Source organism: Phasianus colchicus, chromosome 13, assembly GCF_987193195.1.
Source record: "Phasianus colchicus chromosome 13, bPhaCol1.hap1.1, whole genome shotgun sequence".
Classification (NCBI taxonomy): Eukaryota; Metazoa; Chordata; class Aves; order Galliformes; family Phasianidae; genus Phasianus; species Phasianus colchicus.
The window spans coordinates 12215450-12235448 of NC_143448.1; the positions used below are offsets into that span (position 1 = coordinate 12215450).

At 36.2% G+C, this 19999-nt stretch overlaps 1 protein-coding gene across 7 annotated transcripts in view; it reads left to right on the forward strand.

The window, feature by feature from the left end:
• CDH11 (cadherin 11) overlaps positions 1 to 19999 on the forward strand; it is a 742884-nt gene that overhangs the window by 398326 nt on the left and 324559 nt on the right. The window lies entirely within an intron of this gene.

Sequence of the window (19999 nt, forward strand, 5' to 3'; positions counted from 1 at the left end):
CTGATTTGTGCTAGGCGAAATCCAGAAATCAGAAATCAAATAGTAAAAGGTGAGTATTTCCATTAATAATTCGATTCTCAGTAATTACCAAATGCAGTAAATACTTGTACAATAGAGCAGAATACTCAGCAGAAAAAACTGGAAACTACCTACTGCAGTAACTTCATATTCAAGTGTATCCCACCTGAGAGCTGGGAGGTGGATGGAAGCTGAACACAAATTCCCCGCACTGCCATTATCCCGAGGCATTTACTCAAAGGGAGCTGATAATTCTCTTTGTTGCTACTGTTGTTTTGCACAAAAGTTCTGACAATTTTGAATCTCTTTGGAGAATACTTTGCTGCATCCCCTGAGTAAATTATTTAGCTTTTCAGTTGGAAAGGTTATTTTAAGAAGCTGTACCCTTAATATTCTTTGGCTTCACATAATATTCCTGTGAAGTATAAGATCTATACCCAGAAAACCATAGCTTTCTCACTTGTACTGATGCTTCTGTGAATTAATTGTCTTCTCAGACAGTAAGATGGGAAACAACACTTAATTCTGTGTATCTGGATATTTAAAATAGTTATCATAATAGAGTCTGGCTGTATGAGTTAAGACTTTAATTTTTTGGTCGCTCTAGTTATTTGCTATTGGGCTGATTAAGGATTACTTGAAAAACCACTGTAAAATTACAGTATTAATTCTTCCACTTTTACACAGTGAAGAGCTCCTTAGCATGATTTAGTGAGCCCAGTAACTTTTCTTTACCATTTGCAGATGCACAGAATATGTTATGTTCTCCATGATTACAAAGGTATCCCAGCAGAGATAACAGAAAAGCAACAAAAAGACAAAATATTGAGTTTAAAATGTATACAATTCCAAAGTTAAGATATTCTATTTATCTAGTACTAGGGAAAAGATTTTTTGCAGAAGGAAGATCACTTATTACTCTATGGTGATGATTTTGATTTTCTGTAGTTTTCACTTTTTACTGACCCATTTCTACTGATCTATTTTTTCTGATAGCAAAAATGTCTCTCTGTTTTGCAGTTCTCTGTCTCAGGAATATTTTTGGTCTGCACTTGGAACCCTTTCACCAGCTCCTGAGTGTTGAAAATTGTGTAAAATGGCTTCCAAAAGGAGCAGAAGTTTGACCACTTTAATTTTCATAGCATTGAGATATACCTCATTAGTTGATTTTTGAGTTGAGAGTGTGAATCCTTACTGAACCAGAATTAATCCATGAAATTTAATAGGCGTGTGCTGGTAACTCTTCGGGAGTCACTAGCATTAGGGTTGTGTGCTGAGTTTGCACACCATATTTTATCATTTTAGACAGTTGTGCTAGATATTGCTTGTGGAGACTGATGTGATAATAAACTTAAAGCAACTTTTTATTCATGCCACTGAAAACGCTGTTTGTTTGCTAATAAGTACTTTTTTTCCCAGTTAGGATCCTTTTCTAAAGGGATTACTGGCAATTAATTGAATTATACCTAAAGATATTAAACTGAGTGTAGTGAAATACGAGTAGTGGGGTAATGGAAATAACTGTTCTGGTATAAACAGAAGCAGCTTCTTAAAAGCTCTGAAGATAGAATTGATTGTGACAGTAAAATGCTGTAAATTCCAGATTAGTGATTGAAAGTCTATGACTTCTCCTTGGCTGGCTTTAAATATTGCAGTGTAAGAGATTCGTACTGTGAGGAAAAGAGCAGGGAGATGAAATGCACGAACTGATGTAGGAAGGGATTTAAGCAATTTTGAAGACATGCATCTCTCTCAAGTTTCATAGCCATGTGATTAAAAGTTGTTTATGATTGTTTGAGAAAGCATTTCTTCTAGTGCCTTCCTTTGTACCCTGCATAAACCATTGCTTCTGTCGCTCATTGTAGTGCTTACAAGTTTTGATCCAATTCAGGTTCTCTCTCAGGAGGTTACTGTGCTTTTCCATTCTCCTGTAGATAATACTCAGTCCTGCTCTGCCAATGAATTTGTAGCCTCCCATGTTAGTTACTTTTAAATTATAAATGCAATTTTTTTTTTTTATTATAATTGGTAGTGGTGTAATGCTTTGGAGTAAAATGCAGTGACAGATATCAATTGTCACTGTATTTCAAGCTAATGGAGCAACCCGACCTTTGAAATTAGCTCAATCTCTTCTGTGTTCTGATGCCAGAGAAACTGAAAACCAGAAAAGGTAATCGCTGATTAAAGAACAAGTTTTTGGGGATAAAGCGCATTACTCATTTTGGAGTGCAGTGTACAGGAAGTTTTAATGCCAGGTCAGTATGGTTCATCTATGTCCTATGGTAAATAAAGCACACTTCTATATGGCAAAAAGCCTTCCAGTATTTACTTTTATTAAACTAATTAACATATAAATTATTTACCACATATAATCTCCATAGCACTTGATAGGTTTCACACTATATTAAACAAAAGCCAGAATAAAACAGTGTGGCATTATGGATTTAGGTAAACTGGTTTTGTTCTAGTGCTAAAGTGATGGTGATGCAGTAAAGTCAATTGCTGAAAGGTTTATTCCCCATTCTGTCACTGTGTGGTCACACAGTTAGGCAACATGCATGATATGTGGTAATTGATCAGTAATAGTGTTAATTGCTATACATAATTATTGTGGTTCAAATAGCCATGGCTATCAGTTTTGACTTTTCTGAACAGTCAGGGCATTTGGTTTTAAGTACAAAGTTACTTGCTGCCATAAATGCTCATTTTAAAACACAGAATGCCATACCAGCTTTCAATAGGTTTGCCATCCAAGTTCTCCAGCACACTGTGCAAATAATACAAGTAAAGCCAAAGCAGTGCAACTGTCCAAATATGATAATCACAGCCACAGTTACAGTGTAGTTCTTGTAAAGGAAGTATTTTATACAACCAAGCGCTTGCATTAGGGATGGGGGTCATGATGCCATAACTAGGAGATAAATGCTTCTTGTCTTTATACTGTTTGACACGAGATAACCAGTAGAAATGAAAATTCATAAATTTCCTAAGTTAAATAGAATTCTACTCCCTGGAAAAAGGTTGCATAGTTTTGAATTAAATTCAACTGAATCACTCTTCAGCAAAGATGATATTGTTGTTAGTGGCAGGGTCACTGAGAGTGGGCTGCAGCTTGCCATTTTAAGGGTACATAAAACACTGGCTCTACTCCACAGTATGAACTGGTAAACTGCAGGCAACAGTAAAATCTCCCTGTTGCAGCATAAATATGGCATGAAAGTTGATTAACCAGTTTTATGTTGTTATCTGAGCCTGCAATCCATCTGGACTAAAAATATATAAAGATGAAAACGGAGTTTTCTAACAGCAAAATAATAAATGAAGCTAGATTAGAAAAAGCAAAGATTTATGCATTTTCAGTTCATACCAAGATGGCCAATTGTTTACGTTTTGATGTCTTGCTTGTTTTTTTTTAATTTTTAATTTTTTTATTTTTTGGTGGAATAGCTTTAGAACATAGAATTTTGATCAATATAATTAAATAAAGGTATATTTGATATATCCCAGTAGGCAAACATTAGATGTGGTAGAATCCTTAAATCTTCTGTCCGTAAGAGTGCACTTACGTGGAGAGCTGCAGATTTTCTAATATTCATTTTAAGATTTGAATTGACTTGTATGTTATGTTGATTTTATTCTATGATTTGTAATGTTTATACCCCAGAGAAAACACATTAGTAGCAAGCAGGTTCTGATTCAAGTCTTAAAAACAAGGCAGCTGGTACTAGCTGTTGTAGACAGAGTAATGCTGTGACTGTAGTGAGACAAATTTTATTTCAGGAATATTTAAGAAACCTACAGTAATGTTCTGTAAGGGAGAATGGTTCTAAAACATCCTTAGAAATGAGAATCTATGTAATTGTTTAAAAAGAATGTGCATTAGTTGCATTTCAGAATTTATATTTCTTCAAGGGCAAATGAGACAGTACTTCTGCACTGTAAAGGCAAGATGCAGATGGCAGAGAATCTCCAATAAACAAAGTGCTTTAGGTCTGGCTTTCATTGCATCCTGTGGCTTATCCTTCTCCTCTGAATGCAGGTACATCATGTCGCATAGATCATTTCATCTGGTACAGTGGCATACTAAGGATCATTTGCAGAACACAAACAAAAATGCTTTTGAGTTCAAATGAGCATGGAAATTGGTTTTCTGTGGTGGTGGTGTTTTTTGTTTCTTTGTTTTTTTACATTTCAGTGAAAGAGAAACTTGGAAGAATTAATCTTTTAATTGTTTAAGAGCTGAAAATTGGTGGATTATTTTGATCATCAGAATGACTGCATAGCTTCCAGTGTTTACAGTGGAGATTTATGGAAAACTTCTGAAGTCATGATGCTGTCATTTGATACTGCAACGTAAACTGGACTTTCATTCATTGTTGTAGTCTTTCATATGGCGATATTTGTCCCATTAGGTGTCCCTATGAAATTATATTTAGTGATTGTGCTCTTAACGTACTTTTCTGTCAAGGCTATTGGCATATTGATGATGACTCCCTTATTTTAATAGTGATTATAATTGATTTCTCATAACTCTTAATGGCAGGCAATGATTAGAGAGTGAACTATGGCGAACCATTTCTCATGGTGAGAGTTTTATCAGCCAGTTTAAGATTTGAGAACTGTAGGGATTTTTTTATGCGATGAAAGCCATTATAAATATAGAGTAAAATGAGGTTATTTTTAATGACTGTGCTGACAAAGCATTTTATAGTGAATATTACTTTTATTATTTTTATCTCAAAATGCCAGACTTTGCTACTGAAGTAGAAACCTTGCATCTGTTGTATCACTTTCTACTTTTCTTACTGTTAAGTACTCCACACTCATCAATGATCAGATGCCTTTGGAAGAGAGAACACTTGGGGCTTATTTATCAGCTATGTTCCCATTTCTGCACTGGTGGATATTGGGTGACCAGCTCGTGGTCAGGAAGGAGAATGCTTGGATCCTGAGTGTAAGGTGGAAATACCACTCAGTCCTATGAAAATTATGCAGTAACCTATAGTATATGCTTTTTTCTTGCGTTCTTTAGGTCTTGCAGGCAGTCAGACACATTGTTTATGATTCCATTGTAGATTAAAACAGGCATCCCAGAAACAGTGATCATGACACCAAGCCTACTGGAGTTCAGGAAGTGTTTGGGCACCACTCTCAGACGTAGGACTTGTTTTTTGGGTGGTACTGTATGGAGCCAGGAGTTGGATTTGGTGATCCTTGTGGATCCCTTCTAACTCAGGATATTCTGTGAAGAGACTTAATGGAACTGCAAGTTTCCCCAGTATGGGTACTTCAGGTTCAGTGTTTACAGCATGTAGTAATCTACTGCAAATAAGAAAATAGCTGAAGAATTGAATTTTTTAGTGAAGATGAATAAAAAGCTATAGAGGAAATGCAAAGCAGCAGAGTAAAATGACCTGTGATCTGCTTCCTTGCCCCTTCACCTTGACTGCCGCCAGTCAAGCTCATTAATGGTTCTTCTCTAATTTATTTTTTTCCTTTATCTTTCTTTCTCATACCTTGGCTAAACTTAGTTTTCTCTTGGCTCAGCTCTGCCTTCTGTAGCCTGTTGCTAATTGCTGTTCCTTCTTTCTCGCAGTCAGCTCTTATCGAGATTCTGATCCCACCCTCCCACAGCAAGATCTGCCTGACATAGTTATTTACAGCAGGCTATCGCTTGTAAACATACAAAATTTAATTGTTTTTCTTGCTTGCTGTGCTGTCTTTGGAGCATTGCTGCTGTCTGTCTTTTAGGCCTAATGCTATGGTGTGTGTCTGACAACATAAATGCAAAGGAATGACTTGTAATCTGAGAAATTTGTTCAAAGGATAATATGGATTTGTAAAACTTTGAAGTGAGAAAGGTTTCTTTATATAAGAAATTAGTAATATTCTGTTTCCCTGTTTGGTTTTGTTGTTTTTTAAAGGTGAAAGTTAGGGAGAGAGATACAGCATAGAGAGTAAGCTCAATGCTTATTCATTAAAAATTCATCAGCACTATCTTTAGGAATCGGTAAACTGTTTATTTCATGTTTCCCTTTTTTTTTTTTTTTTTTTTTAACAAAAAGCATGGGGAATGTAGAAAGCAGTGCTGTCTTAACAGGTGATTTCAGTGGGAGCTGAAGTATAACAGCAGCAGTCAGATTGGAGAACCATCTAGTTCCTGAAGAGCGGGCCTTGAACTCGATGCTGACGCTTTTGTGTTCTTTACTGCTGATTTAATTTTTGATTTCAGATCTCTCTCTCCTTCTTCCCCCCTCCTCTGTTTACCCCCACTGGCATGGAAGTGGGTGCTGTGCTCCTGCCCTGCCCTGCCCTGCAGTGCTCTGTGTGTGCTGCCTCACTGCTGCTTCCATGAGGGCAAAGCTGCCTCCAATGGGAGCCCAGCATGGCCGTTTCAGCTTCAAAAGAGAGCAGTTTGGAACCCATCTGTCAGGATAAGCATTTATTTCACACAGCATATGTAAGATCTTAGTAACCCATAGTATAATTTTCTAAAAAAAAAACCCTAACGTCACTGAGCAATTGCCTGTGTCAGATGACCGGTCAACACTGGGGTGATCAAGGAATCTGCAATAGCTGAAATTCAAGCATATCCAAAGATCTTACAATTATTGTTATGCAGTGAATGCTGGTCCATTTTAATTATTCAGTTGTTCATCAGTTTGCTTTGTGCTTATTAGGTTATCAGTGTGCAGTAACTAGTCTTGTTAAAGAAAAAAACGTGTTCTTCTGACATGCGTGGTTTTTGTGTGTCTTTCTAGTACAGGAGGTAATGATAACATAATTATCTATGTAATTCAAAGCAAGTTTTTCTCACAGGAGTTAGCTCTGATTTCTATTGCTGTGTTCTCTCAACACAAGTCTAGCAGGATCTAATGATGTCCTTTGCAGAAATCTTCTGGAGCTTCTTGCAAGATCTTATGGAGAGTGATGTACCCATCATTTAATGGTTCTAGAAATAGTTTTCTGTCAGCACACACTCATCAAGGTGCCTAGCAGAACGATAAAAAGAAAATAAGGATGTTGTGGTGTGTAGCTTTCTGGGATTTGCAGATGGGCTTGGTGGCAAGTTCATTATTAGAATAAACTTATGGAATCCAAGAGATATTAGAGACAGCGTGCTGTCTGAAATGAGGGGAATATTATCTGGATCTTCCTTATAATTCTTACTTATGGCTAATGTTTGTGCAAAGCTGCACATAATAGCAAACTGTAAGAGGGAATGGCGAACCTTTATCACTGTTGCTGTGTCCTTAAGTTAGGCACACCTAAATCTGAAACGATTATATTGCAGACGTTGTTTCTCTTTGAGGAAAATAGTCATTTTTCAACAAAATATATATTAAAAAAAAGTTCTAGATATGCTCCATTGCCTCTAATCCTAGTGACTTAAATGAGATCACATTTTTTACCTTCAGCGTATGGACAAAGTGCCATGGAGAAAACTGTAGGATAGTCAGGCAACTGGAGGCTGATATGAACCTATGTGATGAATTTAAAGAAGAGATGGTTATTGAAGATCTAGGAAGATTGCAGAATCAGGCTGTGCTTGACTTTTCATACCAATTATAGTACCCTGTTTAAATAATGGGCTCGATAGTAATATTATTTTTATCATTTGTTCATTAATAAAATCTGTTTCCATTCTGATAGCATTGTGTCTGTTAAACAGACTAAAGACTGAGTTGTTTTTAAGTTACCTTTTCCTTTTTGTTCTCCTTAATAACTATATGGTGTTTGTTTCTTTGGTTATGTTTATAATGCTGTTGCTGCTTTCATTTTGTGTAAAACTCAAGAATCCTTGTTTGGTTGAGCACTTTGAGTCCCATAAGATACTTGTCTGCATGCAGACAATGAGATTAAACTCTAGAGAAAGAAATGATAAGAGTGAAGCCATTGTCATATAAAATTGTTTGACAAATTGAGCTAAGACAGAAATTTACTCAAAGTGCATGGAGAATATATTGATTGAAGTTCAAAGGATGAAAACTTTTCTTAATGTAAAACTCCGTAGAAATGCACATCTGACACTGACTTAACAGTAAGCTTTTTTTCATGTATCATAGAATTTATAAATTGGATCACCAGTTTGGCACAGGGTGCTGATTAGGGAGGAAGTAGCCAGGGAGCAGTGGAAAATTTTAGAGCTAAAAATGGAGGGTGATATGACTTTTACTATTTACAGCCTGTACTGAACCTTTTAGGACAAGTCCGTACGTATCCATCCCATTCCATCGAACAACTGCCTTTGTAGCTAAAGCTTGGATATTCTATAGGCAATGTTAAGAGATTTTCTGTTGTACCTTTTGAGTTTCCTGCTAAATGCACACATCAAAAATAAATAAATAAATAAAAAAGTTGTTGCTTTAAAGAAAAGAAAAAAACCAATAGTGAAAACCTAGGAAGGATCAAAAAAGTAAGCAGTCTTTTCCCATTGCCTTCAATTTTAGATCAGTTTAATACTACTCTTTACAGTTCCTGACATTCTCCACATTAGCTTCTGGTATTCAAAGGTGTTTCCCTTGGAGACTTGGTGCATGTATCAAAAGGACTTTCCTTGTTCATGATGATGTTTATGTGAAATATGGTTTTACAGGCAATTCAGAGGTTTTAACATTTAATGAATATCTCTGAGGATATTTAAATCTTTTTTTTTTTTTTTTTTCTCAGCAGGACAACAGAGTTCTTATTCTCTTTGTGATGTGGCACATGATGCTAGAAAAATAGATGTCCCTTTAGAGAAAGATGTGGTGGAAGAGGCAACAACTAAAGATGAGGTTCACCGTTAGAAAACTAGCTTCAGTGTTAAATTATAGAACAGATATTGGTATTTGATAATAAATGTATCTCAGTAGCTGAGCTTCTGGGGATTTTACTAATGCTGATATCTGGTTTCGTGATTAGAACACATAGATTAATGAGCTTCCCTGCCTCATTTTCATTTACACAGTGTTTGTATTATATAGCAGATTCATGAGATGGTGCTACAAACTGAAATATGTGACATTAGAAAAATTTGCATTTGCACTCCATGTACACACTAAAACTATGCTTAGTGTTGCTATAAGTTGTGGTCTGCTTTCAAGAAAACCTTTAACATAGCCGGGAAACTTTATATTACTTGTCACTAATATTCAGAGGATGATGTACAAAGGGAAGAAGCTCTTTACCACAGAACAATACATGGGTTTGATTTTGCAAACAGCCTTCATGCACATGTATTTCTTGTTCTTTAGCCTCATTTGTGCTACTTCTCAGAGTTTGTGGACCTTTTTTTTTCCAGTCAGAATTTGGTGATGTCTGTGTGTAGGTTACACATATATAAATACACATGCATAGTTTGGCTTGGACATATGCTGTAAGAAAAAAAATGACATTGTTTTTGGGTGAAATTTTAAAATAATTTTTCAAGTAGTCCTGTCTTGGTAGAGAGGTGAATGAATTTACTTCTCTGTGTCTGCACAGAAAAAGATAATATTAAAAAATATACATACATAATGAATAATATTTGCACAATCTTGTCAGCATCTAATTTAGTGAAAACTAAGTGGCTGGAAAGCAAGATTTCCACTATGTCCTAAATTGCTTTTATTCTACATCAAGAAAAAATAAGCCTTGAATTTTATTTGTTTATGAATGAAAAGCAGATAGCAAAAGCTGCAGAAAGTCAATAAGCCCATGGATTGAGACATACGTTTCAAATGTTAGACATGCTGATTCTCATTCCTGCTGGGAAGCACAGTGATATCATAACCTAACTGCTGGGTTGCTGGCTATTTTCAGCTTTGACTTTTCACTAGAAATTCCCTTTGAGCCTGAAGAATTTTACAGATAAAAGTGGTGCCCATAAATGCATTTTTGTGATAGTTTCTTTTTCCAAAATTGATTTTTTTTTTTTTTTTTTTTTTTTTAATTTTTTCCCTGTGGAAAAATGGTTTATCAAAGTGCCTAAGCAGTTCTGTTAAATGAGACCTCTTAAAGGTCATGGAGTAGATAGGTGTAGGGGAAGCAATAGGTGTTTGGGTAAGGGGAAAAAATGGTTTTGCTCCAGTTAATACTTTATTACTGTACATTATGGGATAATAGCATCCAGTCTGATATGCCAAAGATGTACTATAGTGGATGAGTAAGTAAAATAATTCTGTGTGAGAGCTGAGTATTTGTAGCTGTTAGGAACCAGGATAGTGAGCACTGAATGTCTTCTCCATTTGTAATGCACTTCATGTCTGTTATGGTCTGTTAACCTACATACTTCCAGTGCTGGTCATGAGACTGGTCATGAGACCAGCAAGACCATACAAGATCTTAATGTTTCTGCTACTCAATTAGTATCTTTGTATGTTTATATACATAGTCATAAGTGTATCTGCTTTTTGCATTCATGTCCTTAAAAAACAAACAAACAAACAAACGTGGAGACAAAATATCAGTAATTGCTGTTCAAGAGAAAATAAAAGAAAAAAATGCTTTAAAGTCATTTTAAAGTATTTTATATATAAGAAAATACATCTTGACTTATGTGAGGAAAAGCAAGCCACTTATAATCAGAAAAACATCCTGTGCCAGAAAAACCTGGGGGTTATCAACTGAGTCACCTCTGTGAATGTTGTCCCAAGACTACCAATTTCACCTTTCATGAAGGAAATTCATGGAAAACGAGTATTTGTACTTGTTTATCCATTATCTGAGTTTACTTAGAATCTGATATCTAATTAATACTGCACTTCCTAAGAGTTTGCATTGTTCATCATGAGCATTCAATAAATTGTTAAAGTCTTTCCCAATTGGCAGCAGTAAGTCACTAAAACTTGTATTGGATTAAGAAAAGACAGAAACCCACAGGAGCGCCCTGTGCAGCTTAATCAATAAAATTCTAATCACAAAACTCCATTGTCTCAGTTCAGATAACTGGCACTGCTTTGCTGGTGGTAAATCTGATTGAATTTGTTTCTTTCATGTCGTGCCCTACAGATAGATGCTCTGTAGCACTTTAACTAGTAGTGTACCACAGCAGAAGTAATACTTCCAAAACAGCACCTGATGTAATCTTTCTGGTAACGAGCAGTTATCACTTCTTTCTCTTTTTTCCTTTTTTTTTCCTAAACCAAAATTAACTGTGAATCAACTTATGCTTGGAAACTTGTTGGAAAAGCATAGACTTCTAAGCTTGTGGAAGGAAGAAAAAAAGCTTAACAGCTAAACAGGTTTTGAAATAGGTACCTCTGGGTAAATTCTGCTTTCTGTTGTCTCAAAACATCCCAAATGACATGACTTTATTGATATGAATTTGCACTTGTGTTTCTTGGTAAAAACACTATATCTGCCGTATCTGACCACGAGAGAGAGGGCACACCATCGTCATATCATACATCTGTGCTAAGTAAAGATTTGATATTTCACTCTAACTTTTATGTACAAAGCAGGTGTTAGTAATAGAATGCATTTTACTTGGTTTGGCAGAACTACTTGGTTGGGGCTTTGTTTCCCTCGCAGGAAACTTGTTATTTGTCTGCATGGGCAGGGCAGCCATGGAGAGGAGTATGAGCACCATCTGAGGTCCTCAGCTGATGTGAATCTGTCCTTCATTGTCTGAGCAGTATCTGTCTGCCTGGGTAGCAAGGGAAAGCGCCTGAAACATCCCATGCCCTGTCCTGCAGACTGAAAACAGTGAAGTGGATTTGGTGGAAGCTGTTCAGTGATGTACAGTAACACTGTACATTAGTTCTCATTGGGAAATGAAGGTTAACTAAGTGAAGTAAAATCAATACTAACTCAGTTTCATGATATCTCTTGATATTTGAAATGTTCATAACATTTATTCTTAAGGTTCCACAAGTCTGATTGTGATCAACTCTAGAGTTAACTTGACTTTATTTAAAAATTTAGACTTGTGATAAGAAGTTCCATTCAGTATTGACTCAGAGAAAGGTGCTACATAGGAGAAGTATTTACCTTTTTACTTGCATGTTTAAAATACCTAAATTAGAAGTTCTTTCTGTTGCAGTTTTAAAGGGACCTCACAGTTCATTGCTGCATTTATTTGGGCAGCAGCCTGGGCTCCATCACCCTCCATCCTTCAGTGATTTTCCTTTATAATGGTGATATATTTGGGAAAATAGAAATTCCTTGTTTGCTGTCTTCACAGTAATCCATCTTTTGTGAGCCATATGTACTCTGAAACTTAGAGTTTTTGCCTTTTTGTGTTTGGATGCAATGCAAATTGGTGGCAGTCTCTACATCAGGCTTGTTCTTATATCAAGTGCTCTTTATCATAACAGGTTGTTTGCTCTCTCCTTCCCATGCAACCTACTGCATGGGACCTACTTTAGCAGGGGGTTGGACTGGAGGATCTCCAAAGGTCACTTCCAACCCTATGTTTCTATGATTCTGTGGATGTGGTATGCAGGAAAAGAAGTGTCAGTTTTGTCCTTGTCTTGTAGATCAAGCAGTATTGGCAAGGTATTTCTTTTTGCAGTCTATAAATACTCCCTAATCTATATGTCCTGTTTGTGTTATGCTTGTGTCACCTTAACTTTCCAACGTTTGTGCAGACTATATATAGTGCTTGTGATACAAGGACTAAAAATGCTAGTTGTGGTAAGTGCAAAGTTATTTTTAAACATTGTGAACATAGCATTGATTACTGAATATTGTAGAATCAAGGGTTTTCTAAGAAAGGAAAAGCATTCAACTTCTAGCATATGTGAAGCAAGAACAGGTTATTGCCATTTCAAAGTCAGCTTTTAATTCTCTAAATGCATGCTTCTGCTACTGCTGCTTAATGCTTGTAGAGATGATTGAAATGGTATTATCAAACTGGTAGAAGATATCTCTGACAGAGGTATTCCATCAGCGGTGCAGTGTATCTTGGGTTGCATGTCTTTGTATCCTCTTGGATCTGTTCAGTTTATTCATGGCTCTTAACTGTACATAATAAAGCTGAAATAGATCTCATGCAAAAAGAATACCCCAAAATGGTACGTGGGTCAAGACAGTAAAAAATAAATGAAGAAAAAATATTAAGTAACAGAGAAGATATATTTTATCACTGGAATTTTTAAATGTAGTTATTCTAGGAAAAATTTCTGTAGGGATTTTGGGAATTAAGTTAATAATTATTGTAGTTTTAAGTGTGGTCAAGATTTTGGGGTATATACATTTTCTCTTTCTGTTACAACTAAATAGGAAATATCACCATCTTTAACTTAATGATATCTAGCCTTTTAGCAGGCCATAGAGGTGTTTCTCTTCGGCACTTTGACTGTGTATCCTAGATGTGCATGTCACGTGTCCAAAACACAGTTTTCCATGCTGCTATATGGGATGCACAGTCAGATATAATGAATGTAACTCCTCAAAAAATAGTATGTGAAACTCATTTGTCAGATGGTTGATTGTGTTTGTGTGAGTTGTGTCAGTGGCTGCTGTGTTTGGTCGCTAGGCACGCATTCCTTGTCATGTGAATAAATAGTCCAGGTACTCATGGGGGCTGTTAGAGAAAAAAGTAATGGTGACTGGCTGGTCTGAACATGTGGTTTTTGAGTCCTGACAGTGCAACCCATAGTAGCTATGGAGATTATTTATTTATTTATTTTCAGTATATCACTTTGGAATGAATAAGTAAAGAGCAAAAACTCTTCCTAAGTCCTTATGTTTTACCAAACTAAAAAGTTTTTATGTTATTGGAAAAGTAATGTAGTAACTGTCTTCAAACTCTGGTAATTATTGCAGAAATGCCAGATCTTTTTATGTCTTTTCTATTAGCACGCAGTTGTGTGTAGCTCAGCGTGGTCCAAACCTGGAACTCCTTTATACAAAAATTCTGGTGTTTGGCTTGCTTATAATTTTCAATTGGACCAAAACCATAAATATTCTTTACATGAGAATTTCTAATTTTTTTTTCTGTAAAAATGGAACAGATTTTTATGCTAATAGCGCTGGCATATTTATTTTTGATAAGGTTGAAATATCCTGTTTCAATCTTGTAAGTATTTACTGCTTTCATAATAAATATCATTATAGCGCATAATCTGCCTGACCCATCAGAGGAGGGGACAAGCCAACTGGGCTGGGGACTCACAGGGCAGCAGCCTGACTGCCTCCCTGCCAGCCTGACTGTAGCAGGCTGCCTTCCAAGCTGAGCTGCCAGCCCTCCAGCTAGGCTGCCTGGTTTTCATCAAAAGTTTTAGTGGAATAAACACATTCCCATAGAATGTTTTGATCCAGAAAATCAGCGGTTTCTGATGGAAAACTGTTCATCAGAAGAGTTTTAGTCTGCTCTATTAAGAACATAAGTCTCTGAAATTGTTAGTCTTGAATAGAAGTGTTGCCAAACAATTGAATGTAATAGCCTTTGCTGCCTGGAAGGCTCATTCACTTTGTCTCTGTAATAGCTCTTGGTTTTCCTTTAACACCCCCTGGAAAGGAGTAAAAGTTAATTAAAGTGGGTGTTTTTCTGTGTTTGAAGTCTGTTGCCATTGCAGCAAGCATGGAGAGAGTTGAACAAAATGGAGTTCAGTTGTAGCTGAACTTAAAGGTGTCAAGAAAACAGCTGTATTTCCTTCTCCCAACTGTCATCCTAATTAGTTGGGAGGATGAAAAAATACTGAAATTTCTTAAAACACTGGCAAATAGTTTCATTGACAGCCCTAACATTGTAGTTGTTTTTCATACAGAGCTATCAGACTAATTAAAATTTGCTCCAGTTTGTGTATAGTTCCTTTTATAATCCTTTTTTTTTGTTTGCATGTGGATGGGGCATCCACAACCTCCTTGGGCAACCTGTTCCAGTGCGTCACCACCCTCTGTGAAAAACTTCTTCCTAATATCTAACCTAAATCTCCCCTCTGAGTTTGCATGGGTATGCTTTATGCAGACACTTGCTTCAGCAAAGTGTTGATGGGAATCAGGAAATTTCACTTTTTAGGGTACATCCGAACAAATGGATCAGATGATATAAAACTCAGTTCTGAGGACCTATCGTTACAGGGATGGTGTTTTTTGCAGTATCAACCTTTCTGTCTGGTCCAAGGTCTGTTGAAGCTTGAAGTTCTTTCTGTGTGAGAGCACTGGCACTGTGGTTCCTTGCAGTCTTGCTGGAAGCCTCGAAGCGCAAGACAATTAAATGTCTGATAAAGGATGAAGGATGGTTGAAGATGTGTAAAATGTTTGTGCAGGCATCTGTAAGACAGTCTTTTGTCATCTCAATTCTGGGGTGGTGATGCAGTACAAACCTAGTGCTTCCTAATGCTTAGCATCAAGGAACAAGCTCAGATATGGTTTTGTTCACTAATTATTTGTCTGTCATTAAACCAGCAATTTTCTGCCAAAATCTGTACCCTTGCTCCTTCCCCCAATTTTCTATTGTGTATTGAGATCTTTCCTAGGTAGGAAAGATCAATTTCTGACCACTTTCATTAGTAACAATAGTAAATTTATGTTAATTGGAAATTCACGCTGAGGAAATGTGCATAAGAGTATCTTAAATAAAATTTTTGTCTGGAGAGAACTGATGTACCAGAACTTAGAGACTTTTCTCAAAACAAAATGCTGGGCTAAGAGAAGTTCTTTTGTGGTCACCTTTCATGTTCTGCCTTTCATGTTCTGCATGGCTATGATATGCAGTACAAAACTGGCAGGGAAGACAGGGAAACATATTTACCTGTGTGATCTTTGTATCATACATATCAGAAAACTACAAAGAACTTCATTTTGGCATATTAAAAACAAAACAAACAACCAAACTCATCAGCTTTCAGTAACCACAATGCCCTTAGATGTTCAGTGTAGCAGAGACTGAGAAGAGTTCAATCTTACTATCTTTCACAGTCAAATATTCTGCTGCCTTTCTTCGATGTCCTCTGATAAATCAGAACCTGAGAGATTTGGCTTGGGAAGAAGGGGATCATATCAGACAGCCATAACTCACTGGTAATAAACCATAGTACGCAGTACTTTGTGTCAGTCAGGCAAACTAGGAGAAGCAAGGAGGATGAAGGTCGATGTATGTTTACTGTAAAAATTTCCAACAGTTTTCCATGTGCAGAAGGACTCTGGTCAACTACTGAAGGGCTGGTACTAGAGCAGCAATGCATGCCTAATTTTTTTCCTTCCTGGTGTCACGGATTTACAGTGGAACATTTTAGCACAAGTTCTTTTTTGTCTACATCTTGAACTAAAGTTTTGGATCTCTGACAGAAAACAATTATTGTCTAAGTTGCGCAAACAGTTTTATACTGTGTCCAAGGGGCTCTGAAGGAAGATCTGCTAGTATTAAGATAACATGTGTCAGGAAAATAACTAGAGACACCAGCACTACTAAAACACTCTTCTTCTTGCCCAGAATGTCAGCTTCCAAACAAAAGATCTCGTTATATAACGGAAGCTCATCGTAAGTATACATTTCTACATAATAAAAGCCTCTTTTATGATGTGACACAATAGAATAGGTACTTCATGATTTTTTTCTTGTACTGCTGGAGCAGCTTAGTTTTATCAGACTTCAACAGTTTAATAAGTTAACTTTTCCACATTTGTTCCTGTCTCTTTCTGGGTTTCACTTGATCCAAAATGAGAAAGATAACAAAAATAAGCAGTGTTTGTGTGTGTATTTTTTCTTTAAGACGCTGTGCTTACAGAAACCATTTCAGGAAACGTATTGTATTTCTTGCATATGGCTTTATTTAATTTGGAGGGACAATTGAATAGGAGTAGTGAGCAGCATTTTGGTCCTCAGTTCAAGCACGCAGGCAGAAGGAGATGGAAATGGTACATTCTTCCTACGGTAAGACAGATGCCTGCTTTCAGAAGGAGAAACTTTCACAAGGAACATATGCTGACATTTCAATTATTACACAGTTGTGCTCTCTTAATGTACCAAACAGCAGATATTATTTATAAACCTTCTAATGGAAATTACTGTAGCCACTTTATTATTTCAATGAGCTCTTAAAGTGCTGTTGATGAGTAGTGTGATGCTTCTACATAATAATGCCATTGAAAATGACTACTTTTGTGTATATTTTGAGGATGCTTTTACTTGACATTGTTACAATCTTTTAGCATTTTTTTTTCAAAAGTTTAGAGTAGGAACACTATTGAATGGAAAAGTTTTAAGCCTTATTGACAATCTTTAACAACTAATGGGTGTAACTATTAACTCAAACGCACTTTGCTCAGCTGCCATTCAATTGAAATAAAATTCATAATTAGAATAATTAAAATTCCTATGATATGAAGTGTTCCACTGAAAGGTTTCTAACTGAAAGGAATATTGAATGAATCAAAAAAGCTGAGGCTTCTTGAAGAGTGTCTCTGCTTGGGGTATTTATATTAGAGTCTATAATTAACGTTCTGCATCTAGGGGAGAAAAGGGATAAGAGTTTAGTGACGTGGGTTTGGGAAAGATATTCTTTAAGTGCTATTCATATGCAGATTTCAGACAATTTGATAAATGCCAATCAATTTATTTTTCATTAGTGATTGCAGAGCTCTGACATCATTGAGGTTATGTGAGCAGGTTTATCTGTGTTAAGAGGAGTTATAAAAATATATTAGCAGTGTGATTCTGTTGGAAGTGTTTTGAAAGGAAGAGGCCAGGAAAGCATACTTCTGTGTCACTGCTTATTCCCCTCTTCTCCCGAGCCCCTTTCCTTTCTGTTGGTTGGCACAAGCAGAGTTCTTGTCCAGCACTGTAACAAGACCTCTGGCCATCTTGCGAAGGCATCATATTAAATAAAGACAAATTCCTTTGTAACCCTGTTAGCATGTAGGTAGTGAACACCGTCTATGATCTGACACAGCAGTGACTTCACCATTCCCTATTCAGTGTGAGACAAGGAACAACTGTTCCTTTATACTTAAAATTGTAAAGATTTATAGTCTAGGTTAGGAAAACCTTGAAAGAAGAAATGATCCAATTTTGGGTATGTTTTCAGATGAAAATAAGGTGGGTACTTACTGGTTTCATACTTTGTTTATTATTCATTACTAATAAAAGAAAAGAGAAAGTAAACATGTTATAATATATCCTTTAAGCTATAACAACCTGTTTTGACACTGGTACATATATAGATCTCACTGTTTCTGTTCCTATACTTACTGTTTGCTTGCTTCTTTCAAAGTTTCATAGTTGGAAGTCTCAGACTGCTTCTTTCCTTTTTTATTATACTCAATTTTTGTTGGTGCAATATGTAATTCTGATATAGAAAGTGCTGGCATATTATTTGTTTATTACATGGCTGGCCTGCATTTCTGGAAGTGCAGTATAATGCACTAATTCATTGTAGGATATCACAGATATCATGTAGTCACATTTCAGTGCACTGAAACACAGAAGAGGGGAAAGGTGTGCAAAAAACAAAAAACAAAAAAACAACCTAGAATGCTGTTTTAATAGTACACAGTGGAAAAATCCTGGGATTTGCTTTTTAACAAATGTCTTGGTACTCCAGTAATATGCTACAGTACATGGTGCTTGAGAAAGCTCAACAAAGACACACTGGCATCAAATCAAGCACACTCAGTTTTTTGGACTGTAACAGAGGATTAGTAAAATTATGAAACTTGTAAAGGTTGCTATTCCTGCTCTGTAGACCATTCATTGTAAGACTATTCGGAACATGGAAAAAGTCAAGGTGAGAGATGTTAAAAATAAGGCTGGCTTATATTTTATTCTCAGATTGTCGCGCTAAGAAGTTTCTCTAGAAATGTGAACTTCAATCAAATCTCTAGAGATAATCCCCGAGGCTACAGTTTTGCACCAACCTGAGTTACTTGATATTGTAAATTTGGAATGGATCCCACATAAAGGATTACGCAGTAATATCCTCTTCTGTTAAGATGCATACAGCATAATGGGAATGCATGCAGAAGATTGCCAGTTTCCAAAATAGCCCTTAACCCTTCATCAAAGTTTTTTAACTTTCCTTACAATTTTCATGTTCCTGAGCATCTGAACCACCCTAAGCGTTCTTAAGCTTGTTTTTCCAAGCATGGTCACAAACATCCTGATAAGCTTTCAATAGGAAATTTTAGAAATGAAACTAAGTTTTTGAAAAAAATTCAGGTGCAGAGTATTTTTGTTATTATTTTGTGAAGTTATCTAGCTCTCAAATAAGCACAGTCTTCAATGGAAGTTGTCCAAGTCAGAGGCTAATGAAAACTGCATGAGAAAATGGTGGAATACTGACTTGCTAGTTTTACTATGGCTACTGTGAAAATGGTGACTGGAAGTTGGCTCCGTGCAACTACAGTTAAAAGTACAATTAAGAGTTGTACAGTTACAAAGAGGTAGGGAGTGAAACATGCCAAAGATACAAATGCCTCTTTGCTTTAATATTGTTGTGCAAATGTAAAATTTGGTTGAGCTATATTTGAGTAAACTCCTTGCAAAGTTGTACAGAAATGAATGTAAAATGTACTCACTGAACAGTTGTTGAAATATTTTGGTTCTTTAGCATCTTCAGTTGCGTGAGGGATAGAGCCTGTGTTTTAGACTAATTGTTGTGTGCTCACCGAGTAGTGAGAATAAGCTATTATTTTTCTAAATTATTAAACTGCTTTTATTGTGTGATTGTCCAATCTGACTGAAAATTTCCAGTGTGAAAGTATGACTTCGTAATAAGTAAACTACTGCTGTCCAATCAGTATAGAAAAAAAAAACAACCTTATTTTCTGTCCAAATACCTCTCAAATGTTGCTTTGATGAAGTATATAACAAAGCCCAATTGTATTAAGCATTAGTCTGAAAAAATCTCTAAATTACTTAGCTAATGAGTAGATACTTTAATACTATTTACTATGCATGTTTCCTATTGTGTATATGCAAATAAAAGTTGCATATCACACTAACAGTGAGCTTGGCACACAGGAAGCAGTGAGATGTTTATATCTAGTTTTTGGTTGAGACTAAAAACTTGTAGACAAATGATACTGGTTGATTTATTCTCATGCATTGTGGTTCTTGTAAAACTAGACTTTG